Genomic DNA, 16,892 nt, shown 5'->3' on the forward strand with positions numbered 1-16,892 from the left:
GCGTCATTGTTGTTGTTGTTGTTGTTGTTGTTGTTGTTGTTGCTGTTATCGCCCGTTTAGGCAACGCCGTTGGGAGCCTCAAGCTGCAGACTCCCATTATGATAAATCATTTTTGTTTTTGTTTTTGTTTCAGTTTCTGGTTCTGTTTTTGTTCCTTGACATGCCTTCTGCCTTTGTGGACCCATCCGCAGCTAACTAACTTAAACTTATCGCTCATTTAGCCGTTTCTGTGTGAGTTCTACCGGAAAGAATCATTTCACATGTGAGCTTACGATATTTTCTGTTAAAAAAATAAATACATACATTCTCTTGACCAAATTTCAATACACATCAAGGCTGCAAGCCTCCAAAATGTTGTTAAAGGTTCGGTTTGGCGGTTCGAACCATAAAGCAAGACATCGGTTTGGTTCGCGAATTGGTTTATATACCCCTGAACCCAAGGTTTGGGTTCGAACCTTGGTTCAATTTCATCCAAAAATTATTTGTATCGTTATACATTTTTCTTAACATTTTGAACCAAATTTTTTTTTTTTTTTTAAGAAATCAAATTTTGATGATGATTTAAATTTATTTGAAGAGTTAAATATGACTTATTTTAATCCGTATAATTGCGTTATATTAGAAAACCATAAAATTTATGTAAATATTTTTTTTTTCGAGCCGAACCTTTTGTTTTAGAAAACGATTCGGCTTAGGTTCGGGATCGCAAAGTAAATAATTTCAAGGGTTCGGTTCATGATCCGGCTCAGGCTGCTTAAAAGCCCGAACCGAACCGGTTCTACGAGGTTCGGCTCAGAACCGGTTTTCAGCCTTGTACACAATGCACAGTTTTTAGCAATTTTTCTATAAGAGAAAACAATGATATATTTAAAAATAAATAATGTTTAGTGGAATTAATTATTATGAATAATTAATAGAATTTAATAAAGAATGGACTAGTTTATTCCCTAACTTATTTGAATTGAAAAACCTTTATTAACATAAAAATTTTGTTGATTTCAGATCAATATAAAAATGAGCAATTCGCCTGAAATAGTCCATTATTGTTTGGTCAAAATTGATAAGCTAACAAGAGTATTAAATATGCATTTTTGGCACACAATACATGCAGAAAATAATGCCAAAGAAATATACAAAAACTGTCGCTTTGAATACCTTTATGACTTTATGATTCATACAAAATATCGGGCTGCTTAAGCGAAATTTAACGAGCAAAGCTGGACAAGAGGCAGTGCCAAAAATACAAAGCAAAAACAGAAACAGAAACGAGTCCAGAAAAAAATACTGATAGCATCGCAGAACAAAATGAAATGCCATAAAAATCTTTTGAAGAGAAATAAAAGAAAAAGGGAAAAAATTAAGAAATTCATAAGTTGGTTTCTGTTGAAACATTTTATGTGAATGCGCGGACTGCTCCGTAAATACGTGTGGTAAACGCTGCAGGGCATTTCAGGTCGATCCTGATCCCGATCCCGATCCCGATGCCGAGCCCAATTTTGTTGCAGATGAAGCGATATATATAGCGATATAAGAACTTGTTGACTGCTGCTGTATATTGGGGCTATAAAATATACTCGAGTTGCGCGATGCGTAATCAAATGTGGCATGCAATGTGGCACACAGAGATTGAAATTGTTTGATGGCTGATCTGTCGCCCCCACACGAGTGAACCAGTTGAATGAGTCTGAGTCTGAGTTTGGGATTTGCTCTGGTATGGCACTTCACAATACACAATTCACAATTCACAACAGCGCTAATGTGACACTAAACTGATGTAAGAAAAATCCGATTAGTGCGCTAACAAAGGCAGCTCCAAAAATAAAACTAAATACCATCAAATGCCCAACAACAACAATGACAACTAAAATATGAAATTACAAACCTCCCAACGAACGAGTGAGAGCTCAGCTTAAATGCCCACGAATTGAAATGAATAAAAAATCAAATCAAATTTCAAATAATGCAACAAAAATAATATTCAACTCAAGGCTTTCATGTGTTGATTGAGGGGGGGAAATGACTTAGGAGGGGACATCGCCGAAGCCCTCAAATAACGTCACACATGACAGTTACGAGTCTTTAGCTCTTGTCAGGTGTCTAATTCGAATGTCAATGTCGATAGAACTTGGCCTCATATGGACAGACTCAGAGTAAACACCAACGCCAAACGTAGAGAAATTAAATAATTATGGTTTCAGTTTTGTTTTTGTTTTCGTACTTCTTCTTTAGTAATTTCACCCAGTACTTGGTAAAGCACTCTCTCACATAAAACTCGTTTTGATCAAAACAGCCAAGAAGTCGTTGGAACTACACCATCGATCATGATCGAGTGGTCCATACTTCAATTATGCGTAATTTAAAAGAAATTAATGTCGTGCAAGAAATTACTTTTCGCTCTTCGATTTTCGGCTCCTTTTGGTTCCACAAAAAATAATAATAATAAAAAAAGGAACACATAACATTTAGCTGCATCGGAACGCGCAAAATATATAACTGCGCCCATGTTTGGAGTGCATAATCATAATATTTATATTATTGGCATTAAATGCAGGCACCGCCCCAAAAAAAAAGTCCAAAATAAAAAAAAGAAATTCTTTACAAAATTGCTTGGTAGACACAGACCGGATGTATTAGTTTTGAGAACACTGAGAAGGTCCAAAACTGAGCACTTTAATTATGTTGAAAAGTCTAAAAGAGTTATTAAGATTCCAAACTTGCCTCTTAACGCTTTTCCAAGACTTCAAACGGTCATAATTTTGTCAAGTCTTAACCAATGTGAATTTCATTTAAATCACTTCCAATATTTTCTAAATTAAATAATACGATGAAATTTATCTGGCTGTAGTAGAAGCTCAAATAAAATCATATTTAATTTTATTTATAGGCTATTTCCACGACAGCACATTTGGCTCATCCGACGCCATTTTCATCATCCGGCCCGAATGTGGACTTCATTTCAGTACAAAATCCGGATGATGATGTTGGCTCATCCATAATGAATGAGCCGATATTTTGTCATTCGACCCCGTGAATTTTAGTATTTTTCTATCGAACACGCGATGTTAATCGATAAACTCTTAAAAAAATAGCAATTATCACCTAAACCAGCTGTTTTCATTAATAAAATCGGTAGGCATTAAATTTGCGCAAATTAAAATATCATAATAAATAATAAAATGTTGTTATTGTCTGCTTTTTGTAATTTGTGCACAGAAGCCGAACAGCTGCTTTGCTTTGAGTGTCTTAACAGTTTCACATTTGGTCGTGGAAAGCCAAAAATGAGCCACATCCAAATGTGACCAAATGAGCCAAATGTGAGTGGTCGTGGAAATAGCCTATTAGATTATGACATTCTTGAACGAACACAAAATTAGTTTAGATAAATTTAAATAAAACAAAAAACTTATATTCAATATCAAGTAACTGAATACAATTTATATAGAAACATAAATCTCACACATATTTCGATATTCCCATGTTGCCAACAAGCGAAATAAAGTCCAAAAATATTCACATATATTAATATGGAGCAACTCTTTATGAGTTGCCCACAGGGCAAACGGAGAAAATAAAAACTTGGCACACACTACCCATATCTCAATCTTGAGGCATTCAACCAGCCCAGCCATGATGTGGTGTCCATGGTGTGTCTGGGTCAATTGCTTTACTAACTTTTGCTCTGGAAAAAAGTTTTTGGCCCCGAAAGAATGAAAGGAAAAAAGCACAACCCTCAATTATGATATATATTTTATGAAAGCACTTTAAAAACCAATGGCAGACAGCTTTGTACGGTTAAGTTCAACAAGCAGAAGGAACTCCAGAGCCAGCTCCAGCTCCAGAGCCAGCTCCAGGATGGATGTCTTTCTGTGCGGCGGCGTATTCCTTTGGGCACGGCCAACATATAACAATAAAATAAAGTGCAGTTAACACATGACTTGGCGCAAATAGTGTCACATTTTGATAAATGACACTCGTTTGTCAAACAACCAATATACAGACACACACACCAGACAATGATCCGCGAGTGTCTCTCTCTCTCTCTCTCTCTCTCTCTCTCTCTCTCACTGTCTCAAAGTATAATTCAATCCGCCTTAAACTTCTTGGCAAGTTACGTAGTTCGTCAGTCTGGCAAAAGGTGTTCGAACCTCTCAAAAATGCTCAAAAACTGACGCCCCGAAACTCTTTGACGGATGACTGTGAAACAGTTCCTGGGGAACCTCAGCCCCCTTTTCCCTGCACTCCCCGCCTCTTTCTATGGCTGGCAGACAGCTTTATTATGTCTTAATTCAAGACTCTGGGCGATTTAGGCGACAGGCCACAAAACACCACTTGGGTATCCAGTCCGTCAGTTCGTCAGTTTGCCGGTTCACCGGTTTACCAGTTCCCAGTCCGTCAGTGGGTCAACTTTCGTTTCGGTGGGGCGTGTGTGGAGCTGAAAATTGAATTTAATTTTCGACATGCGCAAATTAATATTTTGTATAATGCGTGGGGCGCGTTTCTTATAATTTCTTAATCCACCACTGCACCCAGAATTGGCTGAAGAAAAACAATATATAAAAGATAAATAATAATCAAAAGGAAGTGCAACTTTTCATTTGGTGGTCCGGTCCTCTGGGTGGGCGCGTCCTCCAATTCTTTATTTACCGCTAGAATTTGAGCGGCGCGCGCGATCCTCATCTTGGTTTTTTGTTTTTGGTTTTTTGGTAGGTGTAACCATAAAGTTCGCGCTTGCAGGCAGTCAAAAGTGAAAGAACAAGTTTGGGATGCCTCTCGAGGCGAATGGGCGTGGCTGGCTGTGTCATAAAGGCGTGTGTAGCCAAGTCGGAAACATAGAGAGAGAGGGGGAGTGAGGGGGAAAGCATTGCTTTGTTGCATTTTGTGGCACAAACCAATGCAGTAGGCAACTAAACACAAAGCCACAAACATTTGATAGTCAATAAATTAAAACATTAGCCTGGTCACATGCGGCGTATGCGCAATGCGGACGTGTTAAAAATAAACAGTTGTAAAATTGAGCGCAACTAATCCAACATCACATGATAAATTATGACTTAAATCAGCTTTTGTTCAGTTTTCAACTCATCATCAACTCAGACGCAGGTGACGCAGGTTAAATAGTTGGAAATTATGCCCATCTCTATGTGTATATATGTGTGTGTGTGTGTGTGTGAGTGTGTTAGAAAAAGGTGTCACCAACACAAACAAAAGACTAAATGGATAAAAATAATGATGCGGTTGTTGTTTGTAGGCAATGCAAATGGAATATCTTATATATGCAAAAGCGCTTAACTAAATGTTGCCTGTGATTCAGCTAAAAGAGGGGGTGACCTAAAAGTGGCGACTGCGGGGGGAATGGAGGAGACAAGGTATTGTAAAGGCACACAAGTCTGTTGGCATTTAAATATGCAACATGATATGCCAAATGCTTGACTGTGGGTGGGAGTACAAGCTCAGCTAAGCTACACTGAACAAAATTGGTCAGAAGACCAAAGAAATGATTAGAAAATGTTAAATTAAGTTTGTAAGGATATATTGAAGAATTTTATTTTATTTTTTATTTTATTTTAATTATTTATGTACGACTAAAAGCAGTCGGCAAAGTAAAAATTACCAAGTATAAAAATTAAGTTAAAGATTACAAATACAAATAAATTATGAACTGTAAAGAAAACAAAATTAAAGTTAGATCTGGTGTAAGGAAAAATTATAAATAATCCAACATTTGTTGCAAAAATTGGGGAAAACCCAGAAAACCCCTATCAGATCAATAAAGATTAGTATTGTTAGTAATAATAGAATGAATGTTAGACTAGTATAAAGTAACATAACAAGTTATTAGAATTAGTAAAGTCAGAGATTTAACGATAAGGATTGGAAAAGTGCGGATTTTAGGGAAGTGAGATTTTCAACTATTAATTTAATTGAAAAGATAAATTTGAAAGAACTTTCAAAGAATTACTTTAAAGTTTAAATCAAAATAAATTCAATTATAATATTCTGTTAAGTAGACGTGTTTGTAGAGAATTTATTCTAGAATCTGTTAACATTACAACTAATTTTTACATTCAAAATTATGTTCAGTGTCTCATTTTCTCTCAGTGCTGTCGTGCCATTCATAAAAAGCGCATCGTCGCTGTTTAAGCTAACAAAACGATGCATTTTTCCATTTGTTGCCAGGCGGCAACGACATAATTTAGATTTTTCGCCGTGCCTGCATCTCTCCAACGCTTTCTCTCTCCCTCTCCCTCTCTCTTTCTCTCTTTGTATATATATCTCTCTTTTTCTTTTATACACCCTCTATAAATTGAGCTAGCCATCTCTGTCTGTATATCTTGAGGTAGCAGCTAAAAGAAAATGCGCCCAGCAGTTTTCCGGACTATTGTCTGTTGAATTAAGTGCAAACATTAGCAGCGCACAATGTCTAAAGTTGCCCTGTAAAAGTCCCAGTTTCATTTCAAGTCCCAGCAGCAGAAGCTGATGATGATGATGATGATGATGATGATGATGATGAAGATGACGTTGGGTGTTGCTGATAATACCACATAGACTTTACACCTAGAAAACGAAACGGAACGTGATAAAGCTTTTTCTTCTCCGCGTGCAAATGATTATCAATCATTTTGGGATTAAAATTCCTTGTGGTGTTTTGTCACACATTTGCTGTTGTTGTGCGTGTGTGTGTGAGTCTGTATATACCAAGATATATCGCATTGTTTTCGATGCTGTTGTCGTCATCAATAAACTGCGACGGTATTTAGCATAAAAAAGTCTTTCACTGCAGCCCTCAAATGGTGCAGGTGTCTCCGCTGCTCCAGCAACAAATCTTAAATAGAGCCAAAGCTAAGCAGTCAACGTACAGTAGATACTCGTAAAAGGGGAGCTAACAACTGACAGGGGAACGGGATAGGGAACGGGAACGGGATAGGGAACGGGAACGGGACCGGGCATCGGTCGGTACCGGGTTAAAGTGTCGCCCTGACAATATTTTCTTGTTGCTCGATCTGTTTGCGTTTAGGTTTGCCTTTGTTTTGTTTTATTTTGTTATTCGCTCTCTATGTTTTTTTTGTTTTTTTATTTTGTCGAACGATTCTCACGTTTGTTGCCCTGACAAGTGGATTTAGCGGCATTGATGTATGAGTTTACAGATAGTTTCCACTTTTTTTTTGTCGACTTGCCTCGCTCTGCACCATTGTTGCTGTTGTTGTTGTTGCTGTCAGCTGTTGTTGTTGAACCATGTGTTGCATATGTTTAAAATTGAGTGATGCTGCTAATGGCCGGTAATTAATATTGTGTTCCAAAGTCTGTTCAACATTTCAAATCAGAGCAATGCAGCTTGCAGATAAAGTGAGCGGATTTCATAAGTGCAACATGCCACAAAACTGTGGCATGAAAAATTGCAATGCATTTTGTGAAAACATCAAAATACTACTGAGATTAACTAAAGCCAAAAGTAGGTTAAACTGTGAATTGTGATTCTCATTTTAGCAGATTTAACTTCCCAGCAATCTACTTTTTAGTGTTAGCTAACTTAAAAGAGTTCTTAGTTTAATTCTTAGAAATTTGTCTGTTCTCTTTATGTATATAAAGTCTTAAAATATGATATATGTACATATGTATGTAAAACTATAACTATCACTTTTCATATCCCATATTCTTATCTTTTAGAAAATGGTTTTGAGAAATAGATTTTATTCACATTACATTTTTCTTTTTTGTTTCTCTCTCATTCTTTTTATTTCTCTAGCTTAATTTTTTCCAAATATTCAGTCGAACTTCCTGAAAACTGCTTGCAATCTAAATAATCGCGTTTAAAACTTTATTCACACATTTTATTCACAGTTTAAAAGCGTCTCTTAGTTCAAGGAGCTCATAACTAGGTGTTATCTATGCCAAGCACGTATTTGAAGCAACTCTGTTTCTAGTGCTTAATGCAATTTTCAACTCTGGCATTACTCATAGTCACAATTAAGCTTATATCTGAGAGTTCTTCAGGCCATTCCGGTGAGACTCGAAGATCTCGTCTACGTTTTTACGACACTTCTAATGAAGCGTACACAGGCAGAGGCAGAGGCAGGGAACAGGAACGGGGGAATAAACTCAACTGAACTGAACCGCTTCAGTTGACACTGACCGCAGATGACTATCTCAATATTTAGGTTGCTTAAGAAATAAAACAAAACAACGACAACGACAACAAGAAAGACGACGACAGCAAAGCACTTGAGAATAAATCAAAAGATGCGAAAAACGAGTTGGTACGAGCTGAAAAAAAGCAAAAGAAAAGCTAAGAAAATAAAATAAAATACAAAAAAAAAACCCTAAAAGTAACAGCAAGCGACACTTTTAGGCCTTGGTAACGCTCTAAAAGGCGCACTAACCGAGATCTAAGCGAAATGATAAATGTTCGCTTCGTGTATCAAGTGTGAATTTTAAGTAAAAATGTTACATGATTTCGAGTGGCAAACGTTGGGAAAATGTTGACTCGACTCTTGTTTTTTATGTGTCATACGTGAGCGGTGGCAAAATTGAGCTTAAATACTAATGCCAATAAATGATTTTAATTACGAACAGTCGGTCCTCTATCAAAAACAAAAAAGCCAAAGATTTTTTCATTGTTAGCAAAGTCGAATACAATCTGCCTCTTTTTCTAGGGCCATTTGGTATGGGTATCGCAAGCTAGCCATAAAAGCCACACATAAAAAGCAAACTAAAGAGGAGAAAAAGCAAAACTCCGACAAATAAAAATAAAAACTATGTTTAAATATTTCTCGCTTACTTAAATTCCATATAATTTTTAACCAATAGAACAGCCGCCAGCGAGCGGCATCGTAAAAAGTGCAAACTGTAAATCATGACAGTTTTTATAACCCGCTCAGCCGGGCAGTATATTGTGTATTACCTGCTGGGCCTTTTGGGTCTTACCTAGACTATTTTGGCTGCTGCCCGTGTTTACCTGTTGACCACTTTGCTAGCTTCTCAGTTCTCGATTACCTTTAAACAGGCGGAAATGTAATTCTTATTTTTATTTTTTATTTTTAATTTTCACTTTTTACCACCAACTAAGAATATGTATTAACTTTTTTAATGTGCTCGAGCAGCAGCATTACGAGCCAGCTTTGGGAATTTGAGCCATTGCCGCCTTGGCACAAATCTCCCAACATAATCCCCAACAAAAACTTTACTAGGCCTGCCATAAATCGATATAATAATTGCTTATGGAATCGTTCATTGAAGCTTAAGCGAAGCTCTTTTGGCCCTGACTTGGCACGGCCTGCCATTAGACGGGCTAATATTTATGGACAAATTTATAGAGACTCGCAGTTCAGTTGTAGGCTGCTTGTTGCAGCCTGCCCGAAATAAATAGTTAAATTTATGTGGCGTGCTGCGTGGATTAAATCAAACTCAAATTCAAACTCAAAATTGTATTGCCTCCCCTCTTTCCCCTCGCTGGAGTCACAGTCCATAATGCGACTATGAAATGTTTAATGTTTTTCAATGGGTTGCAAAAGCAATAATAAACCATTTTAGCTAAACCTAATGAAAAGTCAGAGCTTAGCCTGAACAACAATAGAATTTGGTAAATTTTATGTTTCAATAATAACGAAGAATTCATTTGATATTTTTTGAGTTCAAAGACTTACTCAGATGTTGGATCATTGTAATTTTCATTATATTTTCTTATCACTAGAAACTGTTCAACCCTTTTTGTAAAATATATGTATGGAATAGATTGTTTCAGAATAATTTAAGACAGATAATTTTTGAAAATTGTTTCCGATCTGCAGATCATAATGTTTCCTACACATACTTATGTTGCTCATTTCTATTAAAATTTCAATCTGAATTTATTCTTTAATCCCTTAGTCTGTCTACAAACTAAATCACATTCAAAGTAATTGATTTTCAGCTAATGTGCAGAGTTTCTACAGTTAATTTAAATTACAAACCACTATGCACACTCTAAGCAAGCAAAACAAATTGATTTCTAACACTTAAAAATGGGAAATGTGTGACAAAGAGTTAGGTCAAAATTAGCAGTTAAAATAATATGTATCTAGTAAGTTTAAATAACATATGTGAAGCAATAAAATCTAGGCATATGCATCCTATTAAAATAGAGCTAGAGATTTGAGCTAAGTAAAGTACGAGTATCGAAAGCAATAAATTGTTTGAAAACGCACTGAGACACTTTTTGGTCCACCTAAACTGAACTGAACTGAGTCATGTTTTTGGTTCAATTGTTATGTTTTCATGGGTTGGGTACCTTCAAATGCACCGTTAGTAAAGTCTCTTTTTATATTTTCATTTTTGGCTTTTATCAATTGTTCAATTGTTGTAGCTAAGTCAAAGTATGACAAAGTGGGCAACATTAACGCATTGTGTGCATCAAAAGACATGAAGAAAACCCGAAAAAATTATGACAATTTCATTCGAAGAACCACTTCGTCAATGTCAAAGCTGACGAGACCCAAGTTTTCTTAACTCTTGTCGAGCAACAAGTTCTGTAAGAGAAATAAAGAGACATGTCGTACGTTTTGTTACTTGAAATCTAACAAAAAGCGCTAAGCTGCCAGAAATACTGGTCTAAACTCAAATAAGGCCAACACCCGTATCAGCCTGAAAATGCCTTATTTTGGAAACTATTTCTAGGGAATAGGTAAACTGATTACAGCTGCTTGTAAATGTAAAACATGAGCTGAATTTAACGTGTTGTGCAACTTTACATTACATACTCCGAGTTACTTATATATGTGTGTGTGTGGTCTTAGAGATCAACCACCATATGGAATATTGAAATAGTATAATTCATAGGGTAATATGATAATAATTATAACAAATATTCTTAAATATGAGCAGACAATTTGGAGGCTTGAAATTAATTGTTATTATTACATTTAAAGTTTTCCAAATATCGAATTTCCAATACAGACGTTTTCTTCATTATTAAGAATTTCTGGTAGTTTTTGAATATTAATAAGGAACCTATTTCATCAGTGAATGAGAAAAACATACATATTTTCATCACTTCACCATAAAGATCTTATCTCAAATCTACTTAAATTATTTAATGGCCTTTGCTTATAGTTTTTTGCCCACTGTGCCTGCTTACAATCTGCCAAAGTTGTCACTTTATTTGTTGCCGGCTACTTTATGGTAACAGTCTTGGGCAATACACTTCACAACAATCCGCTCGAATGCCTTGCAGCTTCCCACCAACAACACAACACAACAACAGTAATGCTCGTTTATGTGTGTGTGTGTGTGTATGACTATCAAACTGTCAAAATTATGACATTTGAAATTTCACGTAACGTAACATAACCGGACAAGAAAGCTGCCAGCCAGGCCAAAAGATCCGTGAAAACCCCCACCAAAAAAATGTATCCAAAAGCCAAAGCCAAAGCCAAAGATACAGCCAAGTGTTTCAAGTGTCAAGCGCGATGTTTGTTTGGCGGTTTCTGTGTATTTCTTTCCTTCTGAGGAAGAGGGGATTGGTGCGGGGAGTTGAATGAAAATTTTCAATTACAGTTCGTGCCAAAATGCGAGAGATCAAATTTGTTTGTGCTCATACACATACGTGTCTGTCTGGCCTGTTTGGATGTCAAAAATGAAAAAAAATAAAAAAAAATCGTTATATGTACTTATTCAAATTGTTCAACATGAGTTGTGCCTCTTGTTACAACAATAACAAATATAGCCACGGCAATTTTTGCAGCTCGTGAAACACGCGCCATAGAGAAAAAAAAAACACACTTTTTTCATTTGTATTGAGAGCAAAAAAATCTTCATCTTGGGTCTGTCAATGAATGAAACTGGGAATTTTATTTCATATATAATATTGTTGTTGCTGGCAGTGTATTGTTGAGTATGCAAAAATCAAAAGACACGAGAAATTTGGATTTGCTTGCAGGCGAAAATTAATATGAAGCCAAAGTAAAGAGCACGAAATGAGAATTTCCGAATTTTTGATTTGGCGTCAAAACACTTTTGTATTTTTGTCATTTAATTGAAATTGAATGATTTTGCACTTTTATTTATATGCATAAACCTATATACACTGTATGTGTGTATTTTTAAGCCAAGGCTTATGGATTTGACTAATGCAGCTGCCAAAGCGGATGACGCATTCGGTTATTGATACCACAATTGATGATTTCATACAAAAATTCTTAAAAATTTCATCTGACAGAATAAGTCCTTTTTGAGAACAAATTATAATATAAACGAACTTTTTATTTCAATATTTAAATATTATATAATTAAGAACTGCAACATTAACATAATATTTAAATTGTGATACTCAAATGTATGATAAGAAATTTAAGAATTCAATAAAGTAAGAACGAATATTGAGTTTAATAGGATTAAAACAAATATTTTTCATTACACACAATCTTATTTAATTTTAAAATAATATTTTCAGACTTGTCATTTTTTATACAATTTATTTGTATACTTCTAAACGATCGCCCGCAGCGCATCTGAAAGTCGACTTTGGCTACTTCCGTTTGATGATTTGCCCACTTTGGAAATTCGATATCCACGAAATTTGGCGCTTTTCAAGCACATTGCGCGTGCTTTTTGTCAGCGCAAAAAATATAATAAAAACGATGGAAAAAAATCTGTTAACTAGGCAGAAACTCAAACACTTCACTGGCTTCACGGCGCCGTTGCTGACAACGCAGAAATACAGGCGAAAGGTGCTCTTTTAAATTGGTTCATTGTGGTCAAAGTGAAGAGTCAGGGGTAAAGGGACTGCCTAGGGAGGGGCTTCTTCAATTGATTTATTTGTTTGCGCAAATTTTGCATACACAGAAGTGCCAAATAATTGATTAGAAAGTGGAGTGAAGTGAAGAGCGTGGAGCTGATTTGGGTACATTATATTAACCACACTTTCGCTGGAAAGAAGCCCCACGAAATGTGCATATTTTCTCAAGAATTTTTCCGAGACGCAGCTACAAATTGCTATTAAAGTGGAGAAAAGATGAGGGAAAACTTGAAATAAAATCAAATGGTATATTAAAAGCGACAGAGGCCGAACGCGCAGCTGTCAAGCACTCGAAATAATTTTCGTGGAAATGTTTCAAATAAAAATTAAAATACAAAAAAAAAAAATGGTAAAAAAAAACTTTTCTCTATGCACGCAAAGTTCTTTTGTGTAAGAGTTTGTGTGCGCGAAGGCCAGGAAATATTTATGTATGTATGTATGTATGTACGGCCGGACGGAGTAGGCCAGTTTTCGACACTTGCTGGGATGGCTGTCAGACATGGAGACGAACCGAACCCAGTCAGCCAGTCAGTCGGCCAGCCAGCCAGTCAGTCTGGGCCAACCGGCCAACAATTTGTTTTCCCCACTTACACTTTAACCTTTTTTTTTTCCTCCTCAATTTTTTCTAGGCGGCATAATTTCGGCAACTGTGTGTAAAGCGGCGGGCAGCGGCGGGGCAAACTTGTCACTTGCTTTTCTTATGAAATACGTCAGCGGGCAGACACACACACACACACCACACACACACCACACACACAACATCTACGACTACACTTTCAAGTGGTTTGTCAGCAACATTTCAAACAAAGCGTCGGCAACTGCAATGACAGCATCGAGTTGAAGAAGAAGACACCAAAAAAAACTTGTTTGCATCCTCTAACGATGCTGTGCATTTTGTTCACACATTTGCCCCACTTTTTCCCCCTCTGCCCAATCTTCCCACTCTTTGCGAGTACTTAGAACACTTGGACATTTCAGTTTATTGTTGGGTTCCATGGACCACAGAAAATAAACCAGACTGCAGCTCGTAAAGTGATCTGAAATGTATGAAAAGAGGGTTTTACTTTTGCTAGTGCCAAATAACCTGGTTTGCTTCTATATACCAATATTACTCAACTGAAAAAGTCTGGCCACGACTTGCCATTTAAATTGAGAGGAAAAAATCTGGTAAAAAACTTGGAAAACCAAACTAAAGAGTTGAAGTGTTTGACGAATTTATAATGACAGCTACATTTGAAGCATAATTAACAAATAGTCAAGATTATGAAAGAGTTCTGTGGGAAATATTTAACAATTATTAAAAAAATTCATAGTTGTTAAAAATGATTAACTGATTCTGAAGAAACCTCAAATATAAATGAAGAGTTAATTAGTTATTAAAATAATCCAAATTCAAAGAGTTTTGACTGTAATGATAATTTTTATCTGTACAACACAATTATGCCACATTTATTTTATTGAATATAGAGAGATTTAATTTAGGTTGATGTTTATATTCATCAGCATAAATGTAGAATAAATACAGCTCTTAATTTTTATTTGAAACTAACTACTCGTGCTTTGTTTCTTTGGCTATTTAAATAAATAACTTGGAGTACTTTCTTAAAGCTGTTGCTCCCATTTTTTCTCCAATAAAATTTATTCAGCATGCCTTTAACAGCAGCAGCAGCAGAGGTGCAACTTCAACTTGCAACACCTGCAACATGCGACTTTCTGCAGTGGCAACAACAAAAGTGGCGAGACAAATTTTTCATAAACATAAACTGAGCGCCATACATTTTGATGATTTTAATGGACAAAAGTGCGCAAAATGATGGCCACAAAACGTGCTGGAAGCAGGACTGCAGATTGCAGTCTACACTATCCAGAATACAGACTACAGTCTACAGTCTACACTGTGCAGACTGCAGTTAGCGGAATGTGTTGCCAAGCACCTTTAGCATTCTGCATTCTTCTCTTCTTTGGCTTCCTTATCCTACTCCCGTCTCCTCCAACTCCAACTCCAACTCCAAGTGACAACGGCAATGTTCAAGCGCGCGCCCATTTAAAATGCAGCAAGTGTCACCATTGACTGAAACGAGGCGCAATAAATATATATACAGATACATATATATGTAAAGGAGGTACGAATAGGGGAGACGCTCTCCGAAACGGGGCTATATACAAAGTGCCAGTGGCTCTGCTCTTGGCCAGGCTTTATACGGGCAAGGCATGCGCTGCATATTGGCAGCAATGCAGCAAAAGAAATAAACAAAAAAGAACTATTGTAGAATATTGAACGACTAACAGATATGCTGTAAGTCAGTGATTGACTGTGGCTTAGCTTGAATCTATGTTGAAATCAAAAGCAATCAAAAAAAGACAAATAAAAGCTAGTTGTCGTATTACTATGCATCTTAATCAACCTACCCAATTTGTCATTTCATTTAGGGTATAACTTTGCATGACATTTTCTTACAGTGTCGAGTCGAACGGCTTCCTTCCCGCCTCGTCTCGTCTCGTCATTTAAATAACAATAAAATTTGATGACAAGCATCGTTGCACCACTCAAACACCCGCTCAGCTCCCCCTCCCCTTGCCACATCCACAGCCACATCCTTAGCTTCGATTTTGCAGTTTTGCGACTCTGGGCATGCCGGGACTGATTGGCTTTGCCAATATAATAAAGACATTCGATGCCTTTTTAAGCGTTTCACTTTCGCACGTAGCTGTAAAAAGTTTGCAGCATGTCCGGTTGTAAAAATAAATATTACAAAGTTCTGCTCCATCTTGGCCCAAGTCATAGTGTTGGGTGAGAGTTGGGCACTGTCTACAGTCTAGACGACAAAGCCACCCATGAAGCTACTACTAGTAGTAGAAGTAGTAGTAGTTGGAGTAGGAAAATGCTTTCCATTTCAACGAGCAATCATCGGCCAAGTTTTAATTAAGAAATCGTGCCCAGAACTTTTTATTGACTTACTCGTACACTGAGTGCTAACTGTTTGCAGCCCATCGTAGAAACAACAACAAACTGTTCAATTTTAAGAAAGTTTAAGAAAGCCTCAGGGTCAATAAATCAAAGTGTCTCAATTAATTGATGCACAAATAAATTCAAATAACAATTAAAAACATTGCTTGAGAATAATAGGATTTAAGATAGAAATATTTGATTTGCCTCAAACTCAATAAATAAATTAGAATATTATGTGATTTAGGCTGGTTAAAAAGCATTAAAGTGGGCTAAAGGAATTTAAATTAAAAGAACAATTATTTAAAAATGTTAGATAATAAAATAGATACGAAATTAAAATATATTAACAAATCATGCAGAAAATATTGCTAATGAAATGAAAATTTGACATTTTTATATATACTATTCAATTAAATTTGATTTTTTTTAAGAAAATTAAAAAAATATTACTTAGATTATAACAAATAAAAAATAGCAAGCTATTATAAAAATTATAGCAATTGAATACAATTTCATGCTCTTGTTGCGCATAATCACAATTAAGTTTTTTTTGAGCCTATAATTCAGGTAAAATGTTATGCAAAGTAAGTTTATGTGTATGCAAGTAGATCATATGTGAGTGTGTATGTTGGGAAGGTATGATTATTCATTTCAATGTGCCCCAAGCAAATGCCACTTTTCTGTCTTCGCTTTCGTTGGCTTAAACACGCCCTCCGTTCAACTGCTTCAACCAGCTTCCCCCACAGCCCAGCAACAACACCAACGCTTTTGGCTCAGATAAAATACAGCCGCCGAAAGCTGACGGAAGTGCAACAACCAACAACCAACAGCAACCAACAACCAACAACAAACAACAACGAAACAATGTTAAAGGCTTTGACGCATGCGCCAAATGGCCAATTTGGCTGGCATTTTGGCTGTCTGGTATGGAGCTGGGGTGTTTGGGTCTGATTATCGGCATTACTTTTGTATATTGTCTACCTGAAAATTAAGTGGAAAAATCAATCACTTTCACTAATTTTAAAACGATTTTCCCCAATGCTAGAAAATCGGTCTGTGCCTCGGCTTATTATCAAGTGTTGAAACGAACGCCGAATGTGGAGAATCCAACTAATGCGAAGGCATTTGTAAACGGCTTCAAATAAAACCCAGTCAAGAGATTTTTAACTAAGA

This window comes from Drosophila innubila (assembly GCF_004354385.1).
Source record: "Drosophila innubila isolate TH190305 chromosome 2R unlocalized genomic scaffold, UK_Dinn_1.0 1_C_2R, whole genome shotgun sequence".
Lineage (NCBI taxonomy): Eukaryota > Metazoa > Arthropoda > Insecta > Diptera > Drosophilidae > Drosophila > Drosophila innubila.